Source organism: Giraffa tippelskirchi, chromosome 6 (assembly GCF_054371585.1).
Source record: "Giraffa tippelskirchi isolate mGirTip1 chromosome 6, T2T-mGirTip1v1.2.pri, whole genome shotgun sequence".
Taxonomy (NCBI): domain Eukaryota; kingdom Metazoa; phylum Chordata; class Mammalia; order Artiodactyla; family Giraffidae; genus Giraffa; species Giraffa tippelskirchi.
Window position 1 is genome coordinate 3,361,162 of NC_137280.1, and position 10,283 is coordinate 3,371,444.

At 38.7% G+C, this 10,283-nt stretch overlaps 1 long non-coding RNA gene across 1 annotated transcript; it reads right to left on the reverse strand.

The window, feature by feature from the left end:
• Positions 1–6,880: 6,880 nt before the first annotated feature.
• Positions 6,881–9,930, reverse strand: LOC145511296 (uncharacterized). The gene is made up of 2 exons (XR_014057748.1): positions 9,164–9,930; positions 6,881–7,216 (listed from the first exon to the last, which is right to left on the reverse strand). It is a non-coding gene; the product is annotated as an uncharacterized LOC145511296 (long non-coding RNA).
• Positions 9,931–10,283: the final 353 nt, after the last annotated feature.

Below are 10,283 nucleotides of genomic sequence, written 5' to 3' on the forward strand. Positions count from 1 at the left end.
AAATTAAAATATGCTTGCTCCTTGGAAGAAAAGCTAAGACAAACCTAGAAAGTGTATTAAAAAGCAAAGATATTACTTCACCTACATAAGTCCGAATAGTCAAAGCTATGGTTTTTCCAGTGGTCATGTATGGATGTGAGAGCTGGACAGGAAAAAAGACTAAGCACCAAAGAATTGATGCTTTTGAACTTGGTGCTGGAGAAGCCTCTTGAGATGCCCTTGGACAGCAAAGAGATCCAACCAGTCAATCCTAAAGGGAATCAACATTTAATATTCATTGGAAGGACTGATGCTGAAACTGAAGCTTCAATACTTTGGCTACCATGTAAAGAGCCAGCTCATTGGAAAAGACCCTGATGCTGTGAAAGATTGAAGGCAGGAGAGAAGAGGATGACAGAGGATGAGATGGTTGGATGGCATCACCAACTCAATGGACATGAATTTGAGCAAGCTGTGGGTGATGGTGAAGGACAGGGATGCCTGGTATGCTATAGTCCATGGGGTCACAAAAAGTTGGATACCACTGAGCAAATGAACAACAAAACAGCAACACATAGATATTTACAAGGTCAAATATTTTAATTGTTATGTGTTTTATCCAGTTTTTAAGGAAATTATTCCCTTATATATTCCCTTATATATGTGTGTGTATGTTTACCTGCATTCCTTCCTGATAAGATGTTACAATCCAAATAAAATTTATATTAATATTTTTCAAATCATAATCAATAAGTCAGTTCTTCCTAGGCATCTATAATCCATTCATATCCTTTTAAAATAATTTTGAAATATACCTGTGACAAAGTTGAAACAATACCGATAACTTCCTAACCTTTAGTTCCTGACCTTTCTGTTTGAAGGTGCAAAATCTCTTTAAGTGTGGGGGTTAGAGATTCTGGCATTGCTATATGCCTATTTGTGTGGACATATAACAGTCTACTGGAGAAGGCAATGGCACCCCACTCCAGTACTCTTGCCTGGAAAATCCCATGGATGGAGGAGCCTGGTAGGCTACAGTCCATGGGGTCGCTAAGAGTCGGACACGACTGAGCGACTTCACTTTCACTTTTCCCTTTCATGCACTGGAGAAGGAAATGGCAACCCACTCCAGTATTCTTGCCTGGAGAATCCTAGCGACAGTGGAGCCTGCTGGGCTGCCGTCTATGGGGTCGCACAGAGTCGGACACGACTGAAGCGACTTAGCAGCAGCAGCATAGCAGTTTACTTGTGTATCCCACCTATAGCCTCTAGAAACACCGGACAAAGTACCTTGTGATTCCTCCTGCTTGGATGCACATAGCACATCACTGTTAGACCCTTGGCTCATTGAAAATGTTGCCTTAATTTTATTTTTAAAAGTGAACATACAACTTAAAGGGAAATTCCTTTAAAAGAGTTAGTTTTACATTTTCAAATAAGTTTCCTTACTTACTTACTTTGGGAGTTATTGCATTTTTGAATCATCACTTCATATTTTTGGCTTTGAATGTTTTCATTTATTTCAAATATATATATATATATAATGTCAAAGAATTAGCAACCTTTTTAGGATTTTCTTTTTGTTTTGAATTTTATTATCTTTTTGCTATCAGAATATGATTTGGTGGATAATCCTATAAGATTTATAGCAATCTTGCCCCCCCCCACACACACTGAAAATGTAGCATATATGAAAATACTGTCCAAGGTAATCCACTGGGAGTAGAGAAACATTTTCATATATGCCACATGACCCTTATGTTTTAGAACAGGAATAAATGTGCTTCATTTAATGTGTATCTTTATTTCCACATTTTTTAGGTCAGCAATATTTTTGACAATGACTAAACTTAGGATAGCAGCTATATATAATCAAAGAATGAGGAAAAAGGTCTGTATCAGACTTTGACAAATTCTATTCTTTTTATAGGTTCTTTTGATTCTATTATCAAGCCAGAGTAGACCAGTTTAGAACTGGTTACAATAAATACACAGAATTTTTGCTTAACACAGATTTAGTCTAAGGCATGCACTGTATTGGCATCTCTTACCAGACACATGATAAAGTAACTGTTAATTGAATCTCACAATTGATGGTCTTTTTATTCCGAAATGAGTATGTCTGATGTACTAAACAAAAATATTATTCATTTTATTACATAGACTAATGAAGTAAACTCAGATTCTACCTAAATTTCTAGGTTGTTCAATACTATTTCCACAATTAACTTGTTTTATTTCAGCTTCCATCAGAATTCTCTTTTCTTATTTTATAGTTTGAAATATATTATTTTTTGCAAAGTAAATTGTGAAAAAGTGCTGTTGGCTAAGACTTCAATATATTTTAAAATGCATCTTTAAATAGAAAGCACAGAAGACAAGGTTATATATTTATTGATTGGTTGGCAAAAATGTGACTTGAGGAGACCTCAGTTGGATCTGGGGTTGGGAAGATCCCCTGGAGAAGGGAATGGCTCCCCACTCCAGAATTCTGGCCTAGAGAATCCCACGGACTGTATAGTACATGGGATCTCAGAGAGTCAGACACGACTGAGCGACTTTCACCTTCACTTTCAGGCTCACAAAAATCTATCCCTGTGTCCCACTAAGGAACAGTGTTCGGTATTCACTAACTCAGAGTTTACAGAAACTTTATAAAGCATGACTGAGAGAAGCAAGAATCAACAATACATGCAAAGGCAGTTCAGTTAGTTCAGTTCAGTTCAGTTGCTCAGTCGTGTCCGACTCTTTGCGACCCCATGAATCACAGCATGACAGGTCTCCCTGTCCATCACCAACTCCTGGAGTTTACCCAAACCCATGTCCATCAAGTTGGTGATGCCACCCAACCATCTCATCCTCTGTCATCCCCTTCTCCTCCTGCCCCCGATCCTTCTCAGCATCAGGGTCTTTTCAAATGAGTCAGCTCTTCGCATGAGGTGACCAAAGTACTGGAGTTTCAGCTTCAACATCAGTACTTCCAATGAACACCAGGACTGATCTCCTTTAGGATGGACCTGTTTGATCTCCTTGTAGTCCAAGGGACTCTCAAGAGTCTTCTCCAACACCACAGCTCAAAAGCATCAATTCTTCAGCACTCAGCTTTCTTTATAGTCCAACTCTCACATCCATACATGACCACTGGAAAAACCATAGCCTTGACTAGACGGACCTTTGTTGGCAAAGTAATGTCTCTGCTTTTTAATATGCTATCTAGGTTGGTCATAACTTTCCTTCCAAGGAGTAAGCGTCTTTTAATTTCATGGCTGCAGTCACCATCTGCAGTGATTTTGGAGCCCAAAAAAATAAAGTCAGCCACTGTTTCCACTGTTTCCCCATCTATTTGCCATGAAGTGATGAAACTGGATGCCATGATCTTAGTTTTCTGAATGTTGAGTTTAAAGCCAACTTTTTCACTCTCCTCTTTTGTCGGGAGCCGCGATAGGCATTACTGACAAAATGGAGGCACGGCCCCAACCCCCTCTCCTCATCCCACAGGCACGGTCCCGGGATGAAGGAGTTAGGTCTTGTGATTCTGAATTGTCCTTTCCTTCCTCCGGTTGAGTTGGCTGGAAAGAATGTTATAATCCATAACGTTAACTATTGACATTTGTTCAAGGATCTTTACAGAGAATGCTCCAGGATGAGCACATAGGCTGCAGCTTGAGACCATGGGAAACATTGTTATCTGAAACCTGCCTGTAAGGGGAATGTTTATGGCAAAAGAAGTTTGCTGAGTTTAGGGGCTAGGAGTAATTAAGAATAGTTAGAAGCTAAAAGTTTAAGGTATGTTGTAGTGTTGGCATATTTTACTATAGCTTATGGAAACTAGGTATTTTAGAGATATTAATAGCTAAAAGCATTTTTAGGAGATGATGAGCTTAAGTTACTATGGGATAGCAGGATTTAAATAGATAAGAAATAAACTGAGGAATGTAATATACAGCCCAGAGACAAACTTGAGTTACAATGTTATCACAAGGACACTTAAGAGGGAACTCTGAAGGACAACAATGATTTATGGAGACCGTAAATATGGGTGAGGGGAAACTGAAGATGTCATACCTCTGACCTAATGCTTTTGTAAAAGTGTAAAAGAAAACCTGATGCTTAAAATAAATATGCAGCCCAGTGCTTTGAGCAAGAGACTGCATCATTTTCTCTGCCGAGATGCAGTCCAAATGAGTGAGCGGCTGCATCATTCACCGACCCCATTCATCCCTTCAGGGCGATTCCCTGGCTGCCGGAGCTGGACTCCGGCACTCTTTCACTTTCATCAAGAGGCTCTTTAGTTCCCATAAGGGTGGTGTCTTCTGCATATCTGAGGTTATTGATATTTCTCCCGGCAATCCTGATTCCAGCTTGTGCTTCCTCCAACCCAGCCTTTCTCATGATGTACTCTGCATATAAGTTAAATAAGCAGGGTGACAATATACAGCCTTGACGTACTCCTTTTCCTATTTGGAACCAGTCTGTTGTTCCATGTCCAGTTCTAACTGTTGCTTCTTGACCTGCATACAGGTTTCTCAAGAGGCAGGTCAGGTGGTCTGGTATTACCATCTCTTTCAGAATTTTCCACAGTTTATTGTGATCCACACAGGCAAAGGTTTTGGCATAGTCAATAAAGCAGAAATAGATGTTTTTCTGGTACTCTCTTGCTTTTTTGATGATCCAGCAGATGTTGGCAATTTGATCTCTGGTTCCTCTGCCTTTTCTAAAACCAGCTTGAACATCTGGAAGTTCACGGTTCACGTATTGCTGAAGACTGGCTTGGAGAATTTTGAGCATTACTTTACTAGCGTGTGAGATGAGTGCAATTGTGTGGTAGTTTGAGCATTCTTTGGCATTGCCAAAAGTCAAGGCCAATGTTAATTCTTTGATGCATGAAAATCAGATGCTTGTTGAGTTGCTGCTGTCTGTTAGAAATACTGTATACCCAGAAAAATTTGTTTCACACAAAATAGAATACAGTTGGTTTTTCAGAGAGAAGGAAGAAAGAGAATCAATCTGCCCAAACTGAAGAAGGAAGAGTGGACATAATTTTCCAGTTCCCCTTCCAACACTATTTCCATGTTATTCCTGGCCAAGACAGCCTTAACTTTCCCCTCAGTCGCACTAATCTTTAGACCGGTTTCTGCCTGACTATAAGCCCTAGACCTCTCTTTCCTTGAAGTTTTACTTTAGAAAACTTGCAAAATCAATTTTTTTCTCTGCCCTTTGAGATATAAATTTTCTCCCAGCCTCTTGTCAGTTTTATAACCTCAGAACATCTTTCTCAAGGACCTGGGAGTCATTCCTTTCAAATATAATCACCACAAAAGACAGTATCCTTATCTCGCCATGAGAAGGTAGTGTTTAACTTTGATCAAGATCAGTGCCAATTTGCAGACACAGATGGTCCAGTGCCACTGACCAGCCTCCCCTCTTCCTACTCCAGCAGTGCTCCACTGGCTTACCCCAGTGTTTAAAAGCTTTCCTCTTGGTTTCAGCAGATATAAGTTCAATCTCGCTCCCTTGTTTCAATATTTTTGAATAAAGACTTCCTTTCCTAGTGCACATCTCTAGGGCAATTTTTCTTTGACGTTCTCCTGCATCTGTTTTACTTGACGTAAGCATGAGTGTTTCTCATAGCAGACTACACACATGTACAAACACACACACTCCCACACCAGAAGAGGAAATGCAGACAGAAGTCACTACAGAATAGAATATAGGTGCTGATAAAGCTATTCCTTGTTTCTTTCCCCCCCGCAGAAAATCATCCATAATCTCAAGAAGTGGATTTTGTGGAAAAGGACAAAGAGGACAGTCTAGTTAATTAGAAGTTTGGTGAATTCTTATCTGCTACAAACGCTGTCTCTTCCTCACATATAATGGAATGTGATTCCATTTGGAAATACTTGCAGATGGGTTATAGTTTGCTTCTTGATTCATTAGATAAGTGTTTTGTTTATTTATTGCCACAAAATGTTAAGTAACAGAATATCAGTGGCATAAAATAATAAACATGCATTGGCTCCTGAGCTTAAAAAGTTCAGCCACCTGGACTGGGCTCTGCCGATCTTGGCTGGTCCTAGTCGTTTCCACTCACGCTTCTGCGGCCAGTGGTGGATCAACTAGGCAGTTCTAATGCCCTTATCTGGCCTCTTTCACATGACTAAGACTTTATAAAGGAAGTCCTCAGTTGAAAACTCAGACAATTTGGCTTTGTTCCACAATCTTTCATCCCCCACCAAACTAGCTCAGGCATGTTCTCTGGCAAAGGAATGAAAGGCAAGTAGCAATACATTTCCAAGTCTTTTTGCATCACATCTGCTAACATCCCACTGAGTTAAGTTCATCCAAGAGAGCAACAAGGCTAATTCGGACTCATGGTGGTGGTGGTAGTGATGTGAGAGTGAGGAACACAGTAAAAAATCCTGAAAGTCACTTGGAAAAGAGCATGAGTACAGTGAGCTGCAGAAAATCGGGGCCTTTCCTGTGCTTGGTCTATTGTGGCAGAAATAGGTTCTCTCTTAAGCCTATTTCTGCATTCCTTTTTTTGGTTTACAATGTCCTACTTTGTTCCCGGTGCTTGGAGGAGAGACAGATAATCATTCTGCAAATATATTTACACATATAGTTTTAGTGTGAGTTTTATCATCCAAACTATCATCTGCTATGTGATATGGCAAAATGCTCCGTTTTAAGTATATAATAATTATGAGTTTGGGAATAATGAGTTATCTCATGTTTGGTTGAAATTTTTTGACTTGTGAGGAATCTTTACTAGAAGAGGGAAGTTAAACATTAATAAAGTTTTCCTTTTGAAGCACTTTAATTAAACGTTGGAGGTTTTACATTTCACTTTATCCTTTTGTGTTATCTCACATTTTGGGGAAAAAATAATGAAAAAGGCACACAGTGTTCATGTTTTATTAAAAGGGTGGAAGCTAAGTCAGTTGAAATAGATGTTCAACATTTTGCAGCACTAGCCTCAAGGATTTGCTACATACAAACCCTTGAGGCAAAGTTTCCACTTTTGATAAACACGCCATCTCATCTCATTTTAGGCATGATTCTGTGTCTTTTCTGTACTCACAAAGACACTGCGGTTCGATTGTTTGTATGGCAGCTCAAATTATGCAGATGTTTGATTCATTGTAGTCCTTGATTTTCTTTATCAGCTTGTATTCTTGCAGGGCCAGCTAGATGGTAATACTTCCTAATTGTAATCTTCCTAGTTGGCCACAAGCAGCTGGTGGGGAAAAAAATTCATATTTTAGTCTTTAAATTTCCCACTTTTACTTGAACTTGCTTCCAAGCACAGCAGCAGTCACGCTAAACGGACACTCGCACGAAGTACGCAGTTTCCCCAAAACTCCTGATATATGACCGGAAAAGTAAAAATTCAGAGACTCCACAGTGCAGAATATTCAATAACCCACATGCTTTTTTAATTTTCTCTAAGAAACTTGCAAAGCATTAGCTTCCATGTCATCAAGGGGTGGTCTATGTGGACATCATTCAGAATTTTCAAATACTTTATCCAGTTAGTATTTTAGTCCACTGATTCAATAACCATATCTATCAAGAAGCACACGGGAAAGAAAAAATCCCCGTCTCTGTACTATTTTGACCTTGGATTTGGGTTTGGAAAGAGAAAATTCTGGTTTCCTTTCTGTTCTCCATCACTATTAATGGTATGATTTTGGTATAAGTCACTTCCCATGTCTGAGTCTTAATTCACATTTAATTTGAGTTTAATATGATCTACCATTCATATTTCAGAGTTACAAGCAAAGCTACACAGGTCTCAACTCAATGACTGGTAGACTGTTAGAATAATTATCATTATTATTAGACTGTTTGGAAGTCAAGAATATCTGTGCAACACTAACAACAAATCCCCTTTTTTTAAATTTATGAAGCCACAGATAAACTGCGCAAAGACTTGTCGTAGAGGTTCTCCTCACATGTGTGTGCAATAGACTGGGTGCTTTTTTGTTTTTGAGATGATGAATGTTTTTTAATTCAATTGATAAATTCATAATACAGATTATTTAGACAAATAAACAGCCATTCTTAATTTTAAAATGGTTGAACAGTGGTAGCTTTGTTCAAACTGAGTAAAGAAGGCCTCAGACTCTGCCACAGGAAAATAATTGGGTTTAAAGCTGAGTTCTCTGTGGAAGAAGTCCTTTGCAGCCTGGAGGTTTGGCTTAATTTTGGTTATTTTTAAAATAACATTTCAAGATTTATGAAGTTTTTATACACTCAAGTTGATTAAAAATGACATGTTCTGTTGAAAGTGGAAAACATTAAATCATATTCTCTAGTCATAAATTTACTCTTCATAGGAAAAGTAGTAAATTATATGGAACAGTGACAGAACAATCCTGGCACCAGTTTTCATTACTGGGCTGTAAGCACTGTGAAAAAAAATCAATTTTTTTTTTTTGCATGTCTGTGGGGTATTTATAAAATCTATGGAATCTAAAATTTTGTGAAATTACAGTTATATGCCAGTGGTAAATATAATTTAATTCCCTTTATTCAGGAGGTACTATGATAAACATTTTCACACATATTATCTCCTTTGATGGGCTGGTGAAGCTATTCTGTTTGTTTACAAAAGATCAGTTTTTACAGATAATATCTTTGTTGAATAGCAAGAGATTTTGAATCAGTAGGCTAGAGCTGCTTACTTGAAATGGTTCCGTTTGTTACTATCATATAAAGATAACACAGCCAAGTATCTTGCATGTTAAATTATACATTTCCAAATTTTGTTCTTTATGTTTAAAGTGCACACAATAAAAGAGTTGACATTATATAAATTTAATGCTAATTTTTCCTGTTAAATAAGAAATAACATACTCAGAAGTATGAAATGATAGTTCCTACTGGAAGTCTTAGCAAATCACTGCTATTAAACATAAAAAGACAATTATTAAGTAACAGGTTAGGCACAAACAGGGCTAGACTCAGAACAAAATCAATTGCCATAGGGTAAAATAACATGTAAAACTTTTTAATCTCAAAGAGCAGGAGGAGTACAAGATAATATTAGATATTACATATAATATTTGAGTAGTCTGCCCTGAATATTCCATCACAATTTCCAACATTAGATTAGGACTTTTTTTTTTTTTTTTACCGCCAATATATTATGTATGTTTCTATTCTTTTTTGATACACTCACTTTGACCCCACCAACTCTTATGGTGGGTGAAGTTGATTGTTTTGAAATCTGAAATTTTATTTTATTGTCCTCTGCTCAGGATTCAACAGTTTACTGGACATCTCTCTTTGGTTTCTTCAACAAGCAACTCCAGCTAACTATGTTCCAGAAATTCTCTTTTTTTATATTTCCTACTTAAATTAGTAACCCTATTGGACATCCATGATGGAGACTTGGATTTGATCTGAAATTGTTTCAGTGTGCTCAATAACTGCTTCATAAACGCCTGTGTTTTCCACTCTATACCTATTGCTAATAGTTTCTTGGTTCAAATCACCATGATTCTTTGATGACTTAGTGCTATACACAATATTGAAACTTGTTGTGGAATGTGATTGCCTCGTTGTTGCATTTGAGTGGTCAGAGGATGTCTTTAAAGTCTGATGGTAATTTGAAGAAGTTGCCACAAGATGGTGTTTTCTTCTCTTCAGTTTATTAATGACAGACATTTGAAGCCTTTAAGCCATGCAAGAAAGGTATGATACATGAATTACATTTTCATCATAGAAGGATTGGGGTTTCCCAGGTGTTGCTCGTGGTAAAGAATCCACCTGCCAGTTCAGGTGACACAAGAGACTGCAGGCTTGATCCCCGGGTCGGTACGATCCCTTGGACTAGAAAATGGCAACCCACTCCAGTACTCTTTCCTGGAAAATTCCACAGACAGAGGATCCTGGCAGCCCAGAGTCCATAGGGCAACCAAGAGTCAGACATGACTGAGCGCGCACAGCACGCAGCACGCACAGCACACAGCACGCAGCACGCACGCATTGGCCGACTGACATTATGAAGTAGTCAATACATGCCAACTGAGAGCGAGTGCGCCAACGGAAGTACAGTAATGAAGCACGTGGCGTTGTTGTTGATGCTGTTGCTGTTGTTCGGTCGCCCAGATGTGTCCAAGCCTTTGCGACCCCGTGGACTGCAGTACAGCAAGCTTCCCTGTCCCTCACCATCTCCCAAAGTTTGCCCAAGTGCGTGCCATTGCCCTGGTGATGCCATCCAAACGTCTCATCCTCTGATGCCCTCTTCTCCTTCTGCCCTCAATCTTTCCCAGCATCAGGAACTTTCCCAATGAGTT